General features: G+C 39.8%; 1 protein-coding gene and 1 long non-coding RNA gene across 16 annotated transcripts in view; one reads left to right on the top strand and one right to left on the bottom strand.

The window, feature by feature from the left end:
- LOC306641053 overlaps positions 1-914 on the top strand; it is a 78,196-nt gene extending 77,282 nt beyond the window's left edge. The window contains exon 3 of the long non-coding RNA XR_013758006.1: positions 901-914. This is a non-coding gene — a long non-coding RNA (uncharacterized lncRNA). The remainder of the gene's footprint in view (positions 1-900) is intronic.
- ARHGAP12 (Rho GTPase activating protein 12) overlaps positions 1-17,756 on the bottom strand; it is a 437,561-nt gene that overhangs the window by 198,402 nt on the left and 221,403 nt on the right. The gene's annotated exons all lie outside the window — the stretch shown is intronic.

Here is a 17,756-nt window from a genome sequence, read left to right as displayed (position 1 = left end):
CGCAGTTCCTCAGCTTTCTTTCCCCCTCTTTTGTCTTAAAATACTCTCTCTGAATTTGCTACTTCTCTTAAGAACATGCAAAGTCTTCTTGGTACTGAATCTAATTAATTCTACTTGAATATCAAAAACTTTTCCATTCTGATCAGCTGTTCTATAATATGGAAATCTAAAAACAAAACCAAGAACTGTAACAAATGGTGCAACCCTTTTTGCTGTTAACTTTTGCACTAATAAATCAAAGATGAATGACATGATTCCTTCACGATAGATGTTATTAGTTCCTAGTGTGCCAGATTTAGCAATCCATTATTTATCCTATTCTCCTGGGACTCATCTTTCCCTCCACATTACCATTCTGGGACCTCATAGCCCTTTAATGCTCACGCCCTGCACTTTTGTGCACATTCCATTCACCCTACTCACCCTTTGTGGATTATTGCCATCTGGTGGAAAAACCAGGTTGACTACCAGATGGTAGTTATGAAAATTTTCCGGAAGTGAATTTAGTTTTTTCCTCCTGCATATTCTGGGGTTTGACAACAACAAGCATTCTTCCATTCCATTTCACCTACAGAAGTACATAACAAATTCAGCTACCAATAGTGGAAAGAATTGATTTTACATAAAGACCACACAATAATAGTGCTTGTGAAAAAGTTGGACCACATTTTCAAGTAACCCTGTTATCCTAAAACAAAATTGTCACCACAAGATACCACTAAAATGTTTCAATTACTTTTCCCTTTGCTAGGAAAAGAATTCAGTATTAGATATCTCCTACTTCTAAGCTTGATAATAGCATACTTGAGTCATTGAGGAATTTTAGTGTATATTAGATCTTAAAATGAGATACTTATTCATATTCAAAATTTAGAACAGTCTTCAAAGTTATAGGATGAGTACAAATCCAAAATAATGAGTAGTTTCTCTTTCCAAAGTTGTCATAAATTTACTAGCAGAATTATAATTCTTTAAAATCAAAATAAACAAGATAGCCAGCCACGTTCCTGAAAACTGTCAACATCATAAAAAAATAAAAGGGGAGGGGCAGATTTTCCTAGCCTGTTCAGACTGTGATAACAAAATACCAAAAGGAGTAGCTGATAGAAAACAGAAATTAATTTTTCAAGGTTCTAGAATCCGAGAAGTCCATGATCAAGGTGCTAGCAAATTCAGTGTCTGATGAGGATCTTTCTGATTTATAGATGGTTGTATATACACATGGTGGAAGGGACTAAAATGAGCTCTTTAGAACTTATTTTATAAGGATAATAATCTGATTCTTGAGGGTTTACCTTGGGGTGTAGGATTTCAACATGTGAATTTTGGGGACTGACAAATATTCAGACCATAACAGGGAATTTTCCAGATAAAAGTAAATTAATGAGACATAATTACCATCAAGTAAGTGATTCTTGATAGGACTATGGTCTAGAAAAAGAAAAGCTACAAAGGATAATTGGAGAAATTTGCATATTAGTGATACATTAGCTAATGTTATGATATCGAAATATATCTTGGGTAGAATAATGCCATTATCTTATTGTGGAAGAATTTCCTCTTCTTGGAATATGCAGGATGAATATTTAGGTGTTGAATGTCCTTTCAATTGGTGGGAAAATGTAAAAAAGAGGTAAGGCATATGTGACAAAATAATAATGGGTGAATCTAAGTAAAGGGCTTATGCATATTCATTGATCAGTTTCCTCAAATTTTACATAAACTCCCCCCTTTTCAAATAAAAATTGAGAGGAAAAGACAAAAGATAATGGTTTTTAAAATATATTCAAGAGGGGTGTAATTCTGTGCACATAATATAGAATATCTCTGGGCTGGGAGTGTAACTCAGAAAGTGTGCTTAGTATGCATAAGGTCCTGTTTTCAATTCCAGCACCAAATTTAACAACAGAAATGTCAGTGATATAAAATAGATAATTGACTCAGTGTATTACTCTAATTATAGACCTTTTTGCCTTATTACTAAATGTCAGACCATGAGTGAAGTCACTGAGGAGGATCAAAAGGCATTAAGTGGTTTCTACTTCCAGCCATGGTGAAACAACAGGAATTGGCTTTACCCTCCCACCTTAGCCAAGAAACTGAACAGCATATATGAAGCACGGGTTTGCACACATTGGACAACAGGAAGCTCAGGATAGTGTTCCCTAGGAACAGAAAAACAAATGAGTTGGGCCCTACCTCTGTCCTGTTTACTAGAGAGTGTTTGGGATGTAGCTCATGGAGAGAAAAACCCAAATAGAGCACCGTGGATTACAAATTGAGAAAAGGGAGTTGAAAATGATCCCATAGGATATGCACTACAGGAGAGGAAATAACTATACAGAAAGAGGTTTATAGAGTTGCAGAGGGGTCCCCTTAGGTCTTCAGCTGAGTATTGATCAGCACATCAATTGACAGAAACTACCTGAAACTAGAGAAAATACCACAAGAAGGAAGGAAGTGGAACAATCCTTGGAAATCACCCCAGGCTGGGAATAATTAGTGTGCTCACCAACCAGAATAAAAAAAACATAACTATGAGACATTGAAGAGTATTGCCATTTAGAGGGACCACATTAGTGCTAACTAAAGACTATTTTGGTTCAAACTAACAACGTTTCAAAGTAAATCTTCAAAAATCAAATGAAACTGGATGTGATGATGCACGCCTGTAATCCCAGCTACTCCAGAGGCTGAGGCAGGAGAATCTGAAGTCTGAGGACAGCCTGGGCAACACAAGGAGACCTTGTTTCAAAATAAAATGAAAAGGGCTGGGAATGTAGCTCAGTGGTAAAGCATTAACTTTGTCTCGCATGCTCAAGGCCCTGGTTTCAATACCCTGTACCACACACACAAATTTTGAAATCACTTATTTTGCACCCTAGGAGAAAGTTCAAAAGTTATTTAAAGAATTAACAAACAAGTGAAAATGTCCAGTACCAACCAAACAATGTAACATTTACAACATTTGGAATCTAACCAAATTATAGCAGGCAAAGAAGGAAAACACAACCCATACTGAGAGGAAAAGTCAAGTCAATAGAAATAGACCTAGAGACTGGAGAGAGAAATGAACAGTTTAATGCGCTGAGAGGCAACATGGAACAACATAAAATACCTATAAATAGAGATCCAGAAGTAGAGGAGTGGGGCATGGTGAGAGGGTGGAAGCAGAAAGACTATTTCAAACAAAATAATGATCAAAAATTTTTCCTATTTGATGAAAATTATGTGCCCACAAGATCTAAATAGGTCAATGACTCCCCAAAATACGAAACAATGGAATTTATACCAGGACATTTTAATCAATTTACTTAAAACTAGTTATACAGAAAAATCTTAAAAGAAGCAAGGGAAAAAGACCCATCCAGTCCACCAATTTCTCATTACAAATAGTGCAAACCAGAAAAGAGCAAAAACGATATCTTTAAAGTAAGGAATGTAAAACACAGCCAACCTACAATTATAGACCTAATGAAATGCTTTTTATTTCATTCTCTTGCCTTACTGCTCTGGCTAGGACTTCTAGTACTCAGTTGAATAAAAGTCACAAGGGTAGTCAGCTTTCTGTCACTGTGACAAAATATCTGAGCTAAACAACTTATGGAGGAAAGTTTTCTTTTGGCTCTTGGTTTCTTAGGTTTCAATTTGTGCTCAGTTTTCTCCTTTGCTTTTGTGCACGGGACAAGGCAGTAGTGAATCAGGGTGAGAAGGCATGGCTGAGAAGATGGCCCACCTCATGGCAGCTGGGAGGAAAACCTCCTCCCAACAGCACCACAGGCTGGGACGAGGTCTTTATCACATGGGCCTCAGGGACACTTACCCAACCATGTATACTTGTTACTGGTCATTTGTTACTGAAGGATGAAAAGCCTTCAGTCTTTCACCATCGTGTACGATGTTAGATGTGGGCTTTTCACATAGGCCTTTTAATATTATGGTGAGGTAGTGTCCTTCTCTTCCTGCTTTGTTGAGAGTTTTTAAAAGGACAGGGTGATGAATTTTGTCACATGTGTTTTCTGCATGGATTGAGATGATCGTAGAGTTTCCCCCCCTCATACAGGTAGTGTGATGTATTAGACTGATGAATTTTTGTACGTTGATCCATCCCTGAATTCCAGGAATAAATCCCACTGGATCATGGTGTATAATCCTTTTAATGTGCCACTAAAATCCATGTGTTAGTATTTTTTGAGGACTTTTGCATCAATATGCATAAAGGATATTAGCCTGTAGTTTTCTTGTAATATCTTTTTGTAGCTTTGGGATGAAGGTAAGGCTGTCCTCATAGAATGAGTCTTTCCCTGCAGTTTTTTTGGAAGAGTTTGAGGAGGATTGCTCTTAATTCTTTTATTTTTTTTGTACTAGGGATTGAACCCAGAGGCACTTTACCACTGAGCTACATCCCTTATCCTTTTTATTTTTTATTTTGAGACAAGGTTTTGCTAAGTTGCTAAGGCTGCTGTCAAACTTGAGATCCTCCTGCATAACCCCTTGAATCACTGGGATTACAGGTGTGTGCCACCATACCTGGCAGGATTGGTACTAATTCTTTAAACATTTGTTAGATTTCTCCAGTGAAGTCTTCTGGTCCTGGACTTTTCTTTGTTGAAAGGTTTTTGATTACTAATTAAATCACTTTGCTAGTTATAAGACCATTAAGATATTTTATTTCTTCATGATTTAGAGCTGTTTTGTGTCCCTAGAAATATATCAATTTCTTCAAGATTACCCTGTTGATATAAAATTTTATTCATGGCAGTCTTTTATAATCCCTTTTATTTGTGTGATATCGTAAATCCCCTGCTTCATTTATGATTTTAGTTATTTGGGTGTCTTATGACTTTTTTCCACCCTTAATCTAGTTACTAATCTTAGGGAAAACATTGCTATTTTGTTGATTATTTTTAAAAAATTATTTATTTTTTCTTGGTAACAGGGATCAAACTCAGGGGGCTTAATCACGGGGCCACATCCTGTTTTATTTTTTATTTTAAGCCTGGGTCTTTCTAAGTTGCTTAGGGTCTTGCTAAGTTACTGAGGCTGGCTTTGAACTTGGGGTCCTCCTGCCTCAGGCTCCTGAGTTACTGGGATTACAGGTGTGTGCCACCGGACCTGGCAATTTTGTTGACTTTTAAAATTGCTTTCTTATTCTCTAGTTTATCTAGTTTATAATCCTTCTTCTTTTCGCCCCCCCCCCCCCAAGAGTTCTTTTTGAAAAATAACTGAACACAACACTGACCCCCACGCCCACCCCTGGGCCTCCTTGAGCCCTGTGGGAACATCAGACCCTGCCCTTTATTTCCCTGTGGCCCAGGTTGGGTGAAACTGAGCAGTATTGGTCCCCAAGCTCCTTCTTTCCCTGAAGGCTTGATGCAGGCCATGGCCTGCACCCCTGAGCCCTACTCTACACTGTGGACCCTGGGCAGCTGTACCAGAGAGCCTGGGGCCAGGGCAGGGACTTGACCTCAGCTCTGGGTATTCCAGGGGCTCCCAGGCTCCCCCATAGCCTTCCAGTTTAGTCCACCTGAAGCCACATACTGGATCCTGGAGGCACAGGAATGAAGCCAAGATCCCTGCTCCTAGGGCTGGAAGGGTCTAGCTGACTCTACTGGAGGGGACATTAGTGTCCTCCCTCTGAAGCCAGTGACAGAAAGGGCTTCTGCTTCCAGGGGCCAAATGAGAGTCAGGGAGCCAGACAGTGATATTTGGCAACCTGGAAGAGAGTGTCCCTCTGTCCATTCCTGGCCTTCTGCATCCCTCTTGTCCTGCCTCCAGGTCCCTCTCCCAGTGGCTTGGGCTACTGAGCTGGCTTGACATCAGGCCCTTCATCGCCAGTTCTCCCAAGGCATGGTAGACATGTGGAGTAAGGTGCTCCTCATGGCATGGCAGCTGTCCACAAACTTGGCCACAGCAGTGAGGCCGCTGGTAGGAATGGCGTCCAGCACCTGCATCATGAGTGCTCCTGAGGAGAAGAGCCTGGGATTGAGGGTGTAGAGGAAGAGAAAGTAGAGTACACTAGGGGCACAGAGGGCATCTAGGCTTGGACTGCCAGGAGAAAGGCACCTTTCTTGAAGGACAGCAGGTCCCTGTTGTCATTGCTCATGCCCTTGAAGAAGATTCACATTTCGAGGTTCTCCCTGACCTTCCACTCACCCAAGTTAGCCATGACGGTCAGGGTGGTGCTGGAGCCTGGGGCTCGATGAAGAAGATGCCCCCGCCCAGGAGCAGGACAAGGCCCACCTGCTTGAGGAACATCTGCTCCCATAGGTGATGTGCATACAGTGCTTGGGGCCCATCATGTCCAGGATGCTCTAGTGGTTGAGACGATGATGCTGGAAGAGGGCTGCCCTGTATCACTGTCATCACATGAAGGTGTAGGCATGCTTGAAGGACTGCACCAAACAGCTGCTCACGTTCTCCACGGGAGGCGACTGAGGCCACAGCCATGTGGAGAGACTGAGTGTGCAGGAGCGGCTCACCTGTTATAAAACCTGGCTACGCCACTCAGTTAAACAACCAGGAAGATGAAGAGGAGAAGGAAAAAAAGGAGGAGAAGCAGGGGAATAGGTGAGGGTTTAGTTCTTATTTTTATATTTCCATCAGATGTAAAGTTAGGTTGTTGATTTGAGATCTTTTCTTTATTAACATACACTTTTAAATATAAACTTCCTGCTTTTTTACTCTCTTTACTGCACCTATAAGTTTGGACATGCTGTGTTTTTACTTTAATCTATCTCAAGATTTTTTAGTTTCCTTTATGATTTCTTCGTTCACCTGTTGGTTGTTACACCTTCTTTTGAGATGACCCTTGTCCGTACATAATCTCCTGCTTTTTCTCTTGTAGCACTGTTGGATTTAAAGTCTGACATTAGCCAGCCTTGCTCTTTATGTCTCTTTGGGTCCTTAGATCTCAAGTGAGCCACTTGTAGACAGCCTGCATTTGGATCCTGTTTTGTATCTGTTCAGCCAATGTATGTCTTTTGATTTTGGAGTTTAGTTCATTTGTATTTAAGTACTTACAGATAAAGAAAGATTTACTATTGCCATTTTGTTCATCGCTTTCTGTATACTTTGTAGCTTTCTTAGTTCCTCCTTTACTCCCTTTTGCTGATTCAATTTTTTTGCAGTGAGATGCCCTGCTTCTTTACTCATTTATTTTATGTATTTCTATGTTTTTTTTTTCTTCCGGTTACCAATGAAATTAATTTAAAGTTATAGCATTTGGTTTTAAATTGATAACTGTTTCAACCACATACCGACCCTCTGTGCTGCCAGGCACCACACATGCCTGTAATCTCAGCCCCTGGGAAAGCTGAGGAAGGAGGATTGCAAATTCAAGGCCAGCCTCAGGATCTTAGCGAGGTCCTAAGCAACTTAGAGACCCTGTCTCAAAATAAAAAATTAAAATAAAAAGGGTTGAGGATGCAGCTTAGTGATAAAGCACACTGGGTTCAATCCCTAGTACCAAAAATCAAACCAACAAAAACCTCTATTCCTTCATACCTATACTACTCCCTACTTGTGTTCCAACTACATCTTTCTATATTATATTCCCATTAATATATATTAAAATTTTAAAAATATTTTTGTTATTTAAGTTCTCTATAACAAAATGATTATAATACAGATTTTCTTGATTTTTTTTTTTTATAATGACCTAGTCTTTGATTCTTGTCTCATTTATTTCTTTGGGGATGGTTGTTGTTGATGGGTTTGTTTCTTTGTTTCAGGTTTTATGTTTTCTTTTAGTAAATATTTTTAGAATGGTTTTATGTTCATAGAAAAATTGAGTGGAAAGTACAGAGAATTCACATATATGCCTTGACCCCACACATGCATAGCCTTCCCTACTATTGACAATTGTCCATAGACTGGTAGATTTGTTAAAAATCTATAAAGCTACCATTCATGGTACATCATTTACCTTAGGATCAACTACTGATATTGTCCAAAACACCAAAATTTTTGGTTTTGACAAAAGATTCAAGACTTATATCCACCATCATAGTATTATACAGAATAGTTCCACTACCCCAAAATTCCTCTGTGTTCCACCTATTCATCCCTCCCTTCCTCTAACCCTTGGGTGATCCCTAACCTTTCTTTTTTGTGGGGCTGTGTTACTGGGGATTGAACCCAGGGGCACTTAACCACTGAGCCACATACCTAGCCCTTTTTATATTTTATATTGAGATAAGTTCTCACGGATTTGCTTAGGACCTCACTATGTTCCTGAGTAAGACCTGGAACTTAGAATCCTCCTGCTTCAGCCTCCGAAGCTGCTGAGATTACAGGTGTGTGTTACTGTGCCCAGCTATCACTAACCTTATTGTCTCCATGTTTTTGTCTTTTCCAGAATGTCTTATGGTTAATATCCCATGTAGCCTTTCACTTAGTAATATGCATTCAAGTTTTCTCCATGTCTTTTCATGACTTACTGGGTCATTTCTTTTTTACACTAAATAATATTCCATTTTCTGAATGTGTCACAGTTAATTCATCTGTGTACCTGCTAATAGACATAGTGGTTGCTTCCAAGCTTTGGCATATGTGAATAAAGTTGTTATAAAAATCCACATGCAGGGGCTGGGCTTGTAGCTCAGCAGCAGAGCGCTTGCCTAGCACATGCAAGGCACTGGGTTTGATTCTGAGCACCACATAAAAATAAAAATAAAGGTATTACATCCATCTACAACTAAAATATTTTTTAAAAATCCACATGCAGGTTTTTGTGTAGACTTAAGTTTTCAGTTCATTTGGCTAACTACCAAGAAGTACAATTGCTGGATCATGTGGAACTACAGACTTAATGTTAAGGTTCCCTGCCCCCCACCACCAAATTCATATGCTGAAACCCTAACCATCATGAGGGTATTTGGAGGTAGAACCTTTGGAGGTGATTTTGTCATGGATCAGAATTAGTACCTATCTTAGTGCATTTGTTCTGCTCTAACAAAATACCACAGACTAGGTAATTTATAAACAATAAAAATATATTCAGTTCTGGAGATTGGGAAATCCAAAATCAAGGTGCTGGCTGGACGAGTATCTGGTAAGGACTGCTCTCTGCTTCTAAGATGGTGCCTGTTGCTGCATTTTCTGAAAGGCAGGGACACTGTGTCCCCATTGAGTGAAAGTGGCAGAAGATTAAGAGCACACTTCCGCTGACCTCAAACCCTTATCTAGGGCACTTACTAATCTTATCTATGTGAACAGAGGGCTCATCACTTGATGATGAGCCGAAGGCCATACCTCTGAATACTGCTGCATTGAGGCAGGTCCTCACCAGGCACTGTGTCTGCTAGGATCTTGATCTTGGACCTCCCAGCCTCTGGAACTGTGAGGAATACATTCTTGCTATTTACAAGCTGCCTGGTATATGGTATTTTGTTGTTGTAACCCAAATGTACTAGGAAGATTTAAATGGCTATATTTATTTTTTTGTAGGAAACTGCCAAACTTTCTTCCAAAGTGGTTTAAGCATCTTGCATTCTCACCAGCAATGAATGAGAGTCCATGATCCTCTACATAAACACCAGTATTTGGTGGTATCAACATTTTGGATTTTGACAATTCAAAGGTATGCTGTGAGATTTCATTGTTGTTTATTGTATGTTTATTCATTAATGTCACATGATGTTGAACATCTTGTCATAGGCTACTTTCTATCTGTATAACTCTTTTGGTAAGATGTTTGTGTTTACTCCACTTTTTAATCAGGTTGTTCCCTCCCTCCCTCCCTCACTTCCTTTCCTTCTTTCTGTACCTGGGATTAAGCCCAGGGGCACTTAATCACTGAGCCACAGCCCCAGTCCTTATTTATTTATTTATTTATTTATTATTTAAGGCAGAGTCTTGCTAAGTTGCTTAGTGCCTCCTTAAGTTGCTGAGGCTGCCTTAAGTTGCTGAACTTGCAATCCTCCTGTCTCAGCCTCCTGAGCCAGTGGCATTACAGGCTGGTGCCACCATGCCCGGTTTCATTTCCTTATTAAGTTTTAAGTGTTTTTGTTTATTTGCTATAGTAATTCTTCATCAGATGTATGTTTTGCAAGTATTTTTTCTCAACTGAAAACTCTTTCTCTGGATATTTCTTTTGCAGAGTAGACTTTTTTTTCAATGAAGTCTAATTTATTAATTACTAATTTCAGAGATCATACCTTTGGTGTTGTATCTAAAAAATCATTGTCATACCCAAGATCATCTGTTTTTCCCCATATTATCCTCTGAGTTCTCCATCCACTAAGGTGGGACAGGATGAGTAGAGTGGCTCAAGCTGGATATTTCTTTTTACACCATGGAAGGTTAGAGCTGCCTGGAAGTAGGTATTTCCCTTTCCCAGGTTAATTAGGATCTGATAAAACCCCAGAAACTAAAATAGTTTCTCCTGAGGACAGGTTTGTAAAGAACAGAATGCTCTGGTGTATTCTAAATGGTTACCTTCTCCCTCTCCTTGCAAGAAGGAAAACATTTTTGTTGTTAGCATTTTTGTCATTTACTTAGTCTTATATTCACTGTGAAAACCTGGCAGAGCTCCTGAAGATAGAACTCACAAAAACCTGAGACCCCTCTATGGTTTGATCACTGTGGGGTTTATAACTCTCAGACTAGTCAATATTGTACCTCTTGACCTCAAGTGATCAATTATACTTTTGATTCCTTACCCCAGCATTGGTTCCTGCTAATGTTTCTGCTTGTGAGTTTATATGATTTTCTTCTATTAAATTGTGAGTCTCTGTATGTGCCTGTCACTTTAGAATTGGGGACACCTTTTTGTCTTACATCCTCATTTCTCTGACAAATCTAAAACTCGCTGATTTAGTTTTCTCAGGCTGGCACAGTGGCACATGCCTGAAACACCAGCTACCTGAGAGGCTGAGGTAGGAGGAGCATAAGGTTGAGGCCAGCCAGGGCAACTTAGTGAAACTCTACCACAATTTAAAACAATTAAAAGGGCAGGCCACATAGGTCAGTGGTAGAGTTTCTCTGAGTTCAGCCCGAGTACCTGAGGGGAAAAAACAAGTTTTCTCAGCTTTTTTATTCATTGTTAGGCTAGAGTGATGAATTTAAGGTTCTTAGGTCCTTCATTAGAAGTCAACAGACCCTCATTTCCTTTTGTGCCTATAACTATTTTCTATGGTTACCATTGGGATTATGTGTTGGGCAGCTTTTTCATCACTGCGACCAAACTATCCAACAAGAACAACTTAGAGGAGAAAAACGTTATTTTGGCTCACAGTTTCAGAGATTTAGTCCATCATTAGCTGATCCATTACTCTGGGCTTGAGGTGAGGTAGAACATCATGGTGGAAGGGTGTAGAAAAGAAAGCTCTCAGTTTATGGCAGCTGGGATGCAGAAAGAAAGAGCAAAAGGAGATAGCAACAAAATATAATTCCCTAGGCACACCTCGCCTGCCTACAGTTACCACCCAGTAATCCATTCAAATTACTAACACATCAAATGGATTCAGTGATTAGGTCACACCAATTCCAAGAGAAAGAAGAAGTGAGTGAGTTGTACACAGGGAATGTGGTGTAATGGGTCTCTCCTGTTAAAACAAGTCTCTGGTAAGAATTTAGTGGACAAAGGTGCTGACAGGTAGGAAAATGTTGAGCAGACAGATGTTAGTGCTCTGGTTGTTGCTCAGTCTTTCAGTTTTTTGATTGTAGGCCATGGGGTCATTGCATATAAAGCATTCAGGAAGGATAAGGAAAACAACACAATGGGATATGAGGGGATACAGATGAACTCATTAGACAACCTCCTGAGGTACATAGAAGGGGAAAACTGAGAAAATTCAGTTATACATATAACATTTGGGTCATTATCCCTGAGAAAGAATCAACAGGCAAGACATGACAGATCCAGCAATTGGTAAGATTTCCATGGAAGCCAATATTGAGATATTTGAAAGACAATGATGTCCTTCCATGAGTAGGGACTGGTGAAGGTAGGACCAAAGAACCCTTAAAAAAAAAAAAAAAAAGAATCACAAAAAGCAGGATCATGTTACTGGCCCAGTAGTGGTCCTTGGGTTCTCTGTCCACCTCTGCTACCATCTGCTTCTAGTCCTGGTGTCTGGTTCTGGTCAACTCGATTTTTTGTATCAGTAATAGTGTGAGGAGTTGACTTGGCAGGGAAATCAAGAACTTTTTAAAATGAGAAGTGTTAATCCCGAAGTCTGTACCCTTTAATTAAGATATATATAGGATAGTTAAGAGTCCCCACTAAGGTCCCTCACAGTGGGAATGAGGGGAATCTTTGAGTTGGTGTCTCTCAAGAGCTTAATTGTAAAAGTGATCTTCACCTCTCAGTAGTTCAATGTTGAGGGATGTTTAACAGAGTTAGTATTATGTTGTAGGATGTTAATGAACTCCTTGAAGTAATGCAGGGGGGTCTCTGTGTTAGTCAGCTTTCAGTCACTGTAACAAATAATTGAGATGAAATAAATTTAAAAATAAGGAAGGTTTATTTGACTCCTGATTTTAGAGGTTTGAATTCATGGTCACTTGGCTCTGTTGCTTTGGACCTGGGACAAGGCAGAACATCATGGCAAGAACACATGGTGGAACAAAAGTAGCCTAGCAACAGGGGAAAGCTTCAACCCAATGTGAAAACATGGAAATAATGACCAACATATTTTGTGTTGTAAGGCAGGGAGTTGAATGAAATCTAATTGCCAGATTTTAAAGAACGATTCAGCAAGGGAGAATGACCCGTAGAAGCATGAAGTCACTTCCTGGGGTTATATTACAGACATATTTTAAAAGTTGATACATCTGTGTAGCAATCATGGGTGAGGGCCTCCAATGATATTGTTTTCCCCATTGGATCATCTTGCTAGCCTTTCACTAACTGAAGTCAGGAGTAAAGGATAACACCCCATCCGCCCCACAAGAAAGGAACAAAATTCCCTCTTGCAGGATGGTTGAGAGGATGGGACACCAATTTGGGCCCACCCAAGGATATTGCCTTTTATCAAATGAACATCCCTGCTTTTCCTATTTTCCCCTTTTGGCCATTAGAGAAGTAGCTTGAGCCCTTTACAGACTGTGCTGTAAATCTGGATTCAGGGAGGTGATAGAAATGGGAAATGTTTTAGACACCATGACATGTAAAGCCTCTTGTAAGGCAGCCGCTTTGGCAGCTACTTTGCTTCTTCCCCATCTGCATAGAGGAGTGACCTTGGACTTTAATCATAACCAGAGCCCTTGGAGCTTCTACTTCCTTTGCTTTCATCCTTCTGTAAAGAGAAATGACCCTGAACTTTAATGATAGTTATAGTCCTTGGAGTCTAAATAGTATACAAGAAACAAGGACATGGTTTTTTATTTTCTATTTGTTGTCCTGAGGAAGTGAAAAACCTTCTCTGCTTCCAGAGTCTGTCAAAAGTCATGTGCTGCCCCAAAGGCATACCTATATTCTGTATAAAGTTCGATGGTCTTGCCCTTATCTAGGAGGTGTTCTCCGGTGAGGGTATGGAGATCAGCTGCTAGTACAGATCTGGCTTCAGCAAAGGGCCTAGACTCTATAACCATGTCATGGGAGATGATAGCATATCTAACTTGATAGTGACACTGGGTGCTCTGAGATAAGATCCATCTGTAAACCAATTATAGTCTACTAGATAAGGGTGTTCCTATAGATCTAGTTGAGGCAGTGAAGAGCTGATCAGTCAAGTCAGTACAGTCATGGAGAAGGTCATTTTCCAGGAGAGGAAGCAGGGTAGCAGGGCTGAGCAATGTTATGGGGTGTGTGTGTGTGTGTGTGTGTGTGTGTGTGTGTGTGTGTGTATTCAAAACTGTAATTACCAAACAAAGTAAATAAACAACTCTTAAATTAGAATGCAAAATGAAATCACCTTATTGTTTTTGTTTCTGGTACTGGAGATTTGAAAGCAGTGGCACTTTACCACTGAGCTACATCCCCAGCCCTTTTTATTTTTTCTTTTATGGCAGGGTCTCCCTAAGTTGTTTAGGGCCTCGCTGAGTTGCTAAGGCCGGGGTTGGACTTGCAATCTTCCTGCCTCAGCCTCCTAAATCTGGATGCTGGAATTACACGTGTGTGCCACTGCATCTAGCAAGCACCTTATTATTTGAAAGGTACAAAAGCAAGAAAACGTAAACATATCCACTTTTTAAATAATTAATTTTGTGGTAGGTAAATGCCATTCAGAAACATGTTTAATACAAAATAGTTTCATAAATTTACAGATCAAAAAAATCAATGTTTACTACCAACTTTAAATATAAATAACTAAAAGGGGAAAAATTCTCTATTCTTCTGTTTTTGCTTCAGCATCTATGTCATCTGCTCCTTGCCTTTTGGAGAAAACATTGCTTTGTAAGGCTGCCATCTTTTTGGAGGAGGGCAAAGATTAAGATATTCCTTAATGTAATCTCTTTCCATATAAGTCTGTGTGAAAGGAAACCAACTTTCCAGAAATTCTCTGATGTATTGAGTGGAATATAGTGAAATCAGTGTCTCAAGCAGGAAGCTAACTTTTCTTTTTCTTCTGCCAGTATATCTGCCAAACAAATTTCATATTCCTTACATGTGTGCCCAAGCAATTTTCTTCTCTTTTTTCTGAACTGCCTTGATATAAGGAAAAATTTATAAGCTAGTCCCTTTTTGAAAGTCTTCGAAATATGACTCAAGAAATGCTTTCTGCTTGACTTTATCTTATTTACCACCATGCTTTGAATATTAAATGTCCCCTAAAGACTCATGTGTTAAAGGTTTAGTTACCAGTCTGCTGCACTGTGGGGAGTGGTAGAACTTTAGGAGTTAGGGCCTACTGGGAGCGCCCTTGAAGGAGATATTGGGACCCTGGCTCTTTGCTTTCTCTGCTTCCTGGTCACCATAAGCTACACAGGCCTTTTTTACCATTCACCCCCACCATGAGCTATTATTCTGCCACATGCCCAAAATAATAGGGTCAGCTGACCATAAGCCAAAATAAACCTTTCTTCCTTTGAAGTTGATTTTTTCAGGTATTTTGTCACAGGGATGATTATCTGACTAATATAATCTGCAAACTAATTTTACTTAGTATTAGACAAAAGGGTTTCATGTCGATCTACTTAGGAAGTGAGGAGTTGATTAGTAGAGGCAATCTACTCATGAGGAAGATCATCATTTGAGACAGAAGTAGGGTAGCATGGTTAAGAAAATTACAATGATAATGGTAAGTCGAGGTGAGGAGAGGAAGAGGATCTCATAATTAGTCAAGTAGCTAACAGAGAGGTGTTGGGAGGTAAGAGTTAAGGAGGGCTTCCACAGAGGGAGGAACATGGCAAGGAAAGATTCCATGGCAATCTTCATTATGCCTTAATGAGAATAGTGGTGCTAACAACTCCCTTACAGGAGGGAGGTAATCCTTCAACCTCTGTGTCTGGTTGCTGACTCTAGTACCCTTTTGACCTATTCTGTTCTCTGTGGAGTTGAATTAGGACACCCAGAGCATTTCTTTTCCATTCATTAACTGATGGTAAGGGAGCTTATAATTGGAGTGTCCCAAAGTGAGGACTAAGGTCAATTGGGTTTTTTATATACTCAAAGGAGATCCATTGGAGAGTAGTAGGTGTAAGTAGGTGCTGGAACATCAAAGAAAAATTTGATAGAGAGTTCCAGTTGTAACCCAAAAGTCCTAAAAATTCCCAGTGCTATCCATTTGTGTGAGGAAGATGGAAAGCTCAAGTTCTTTAAAGTCAGGAAGGGTCAAGAGCCAGATCCTCCAGTGTTAAGACCCCAAAATTTGATATAAGTCTGACAAAACTGAAGTTTTCCTTTGAGATCTAATGTCCAATGGAGGGCAGACTTTAGAGAAAATGGATGTTGACTGTTAGTGGCTCTCGAGATGGGAAACATAAAAGCAGATCATCCACATATTGAAGAAGGATGAACCATACTGAAGGAGAACACAACTGATTTAGTCCAGAGAATTTGAGAGAAATAGGTGGGGCTTTTCAATACCCTTGGAGAAGGACTATACAAGAATACTGTTGACCTTTCCAGGTGACAGTGAAGGGGCTTTGACTGTCAGAGTGAACTGGTACACTGAAAAAAGTGCTACAGAAGTCAACAGCTGAAATGTATTGGCTCTCAGGGAATATCAGGAGGTGGGAACCCTGGATGTCAGGGAATAACTATGCTGTTAATGGCACTGAGATTCTGTGCAGTTCTCTGTCATCTTTCATTAGGTTTGTACACATGTTGGACAGCAGTATTACAAGGGCTGGTTCAAGGATCAAGTTTCTTATATATCAAGTAATCCACTATGGGTGCCTAGCCAAGACCTTGGGATTTGGGGGGGTCAGTGTTTGATTTGGGGGACAGGCTTGTTATGATCCACCTGGATTTTAACCGAAGGTCTGAATGAATATGGCTGAGACCAGTGTTGTTCTGTGCCCACAGAGGCTCTTGGGCAATTCCTGGAGGGTTAATTAGGTTGACAGATAGATGGGTGCCTGGAGAGGGAGTAATTTTATAAGTCCAGAGCCTTCTGGTGAGGTTGATTCTAGTATCATTTCCCCCTTTTGGGGAGAAAAAAGATATAGGCTTGATATACTTCCAGAAAATTCCTACCCAAAAGATGTATGGTGCCCAACAGGATGAATAAGACAGTGACTTCCTGAGATAGGGCCTAATTGAAAAGAAGTAGGTAGAATTTTGGAAACTATCATAAGTTGGTTAACAACCTAAACCATCTGGATGAATTCAGAGCTCTGAGGAGGGGATGTTGAAAGTATATCAAAGTTAAGGACAGAGTCAACCAGAGCTCTGCCTGGTTCATCCCCAATTTTAATGTCTAATTCTCTTAGTTGGCAGGTTTTAAGTAGGGAAAATATCCTCTGAATATCCCTGGATCACCCCTCATTTTGTTTGGAAGAGAAGGATAAAGTGACCCTATCAGGTTTAATTATAGCCAGCATTTGTATTTAAGATAGTGCTTTTTCTTTTTTTTTTAAAGACAGTCCTTTTTTGATGCTGGGTGTGGTGGTACACTCCTGTAATCCCAGCAACTCTGGAGACTGAGGGAGTAGAATCTCAAGTTCAAGGACAGCCTCAGCAACTTAGTGAGGTCCTAAGCAACTTAGTGAGACCCTGTTCAAAGTAAAATATAAAATGGGCTGGGGATGTGGCTCAGTGGTTAGGCTTCTCTGGATTCAATTCCCAGTACAAAAGCAAAACAAGCAACAAACAAACAAAAATCAACCAGTCCTTTCTGGAATGGCTTGTATGTTTAAAACACACACACACACACACACACACACACACCAAACAAACAAAAAACACCAAAAACAGGCTTTTGATCTTTTGATTCCGAGATGTAAAATCAATCAATCCTTAATTTTTATAATCAGGGAACCCTTAGTTTGGCAGTTTTCTCCTGACAATCTAAGACTCGGATGACTCTAGATTCTTCATCTTTTTCTAGGGTCTTTAACAGTTAGTTAGTTAGTTAGTTAGTGAGGTTGTTTCATGGGGACCTTCTGCTATCCAACAGAGATTTGTTGTTTGACTCATGTGCCAAGAACTGAGAAAGTCCAGCCACAAAAGTTGAGTTAAGTAAGTTAAGGGTTTCATCATTCAATTCCTTAATGCTGTTTTGTTGAAAGGTTTAGTCAAATCTATTAAAGTAATCAAGGACTGACTTGTCTTTTGTTCTGTTTTTGGTACTGGAGATTGAACCCATTGGTACTTTACCACTGAGCTACATCTGTGCTCTTTTTATTTTTTTTTAGAAAAGAAA

This window comes from Sciurus vulgaris, assembly GCF_902686455.1.
Source record: "Sciurus vulgaris genome assembly, chromosome: 12".
Lineage (NCBI taxonomy): Eukaryota > Metazoa > Chordata > Mammalia > Rodentia > Sciuridae > Sciurus > Sciurus vulgaris.
Note: the sequence above shows the minus strand (reverse complement) of the source record. Positions and strands in the feature narration are given on the sequence as shown.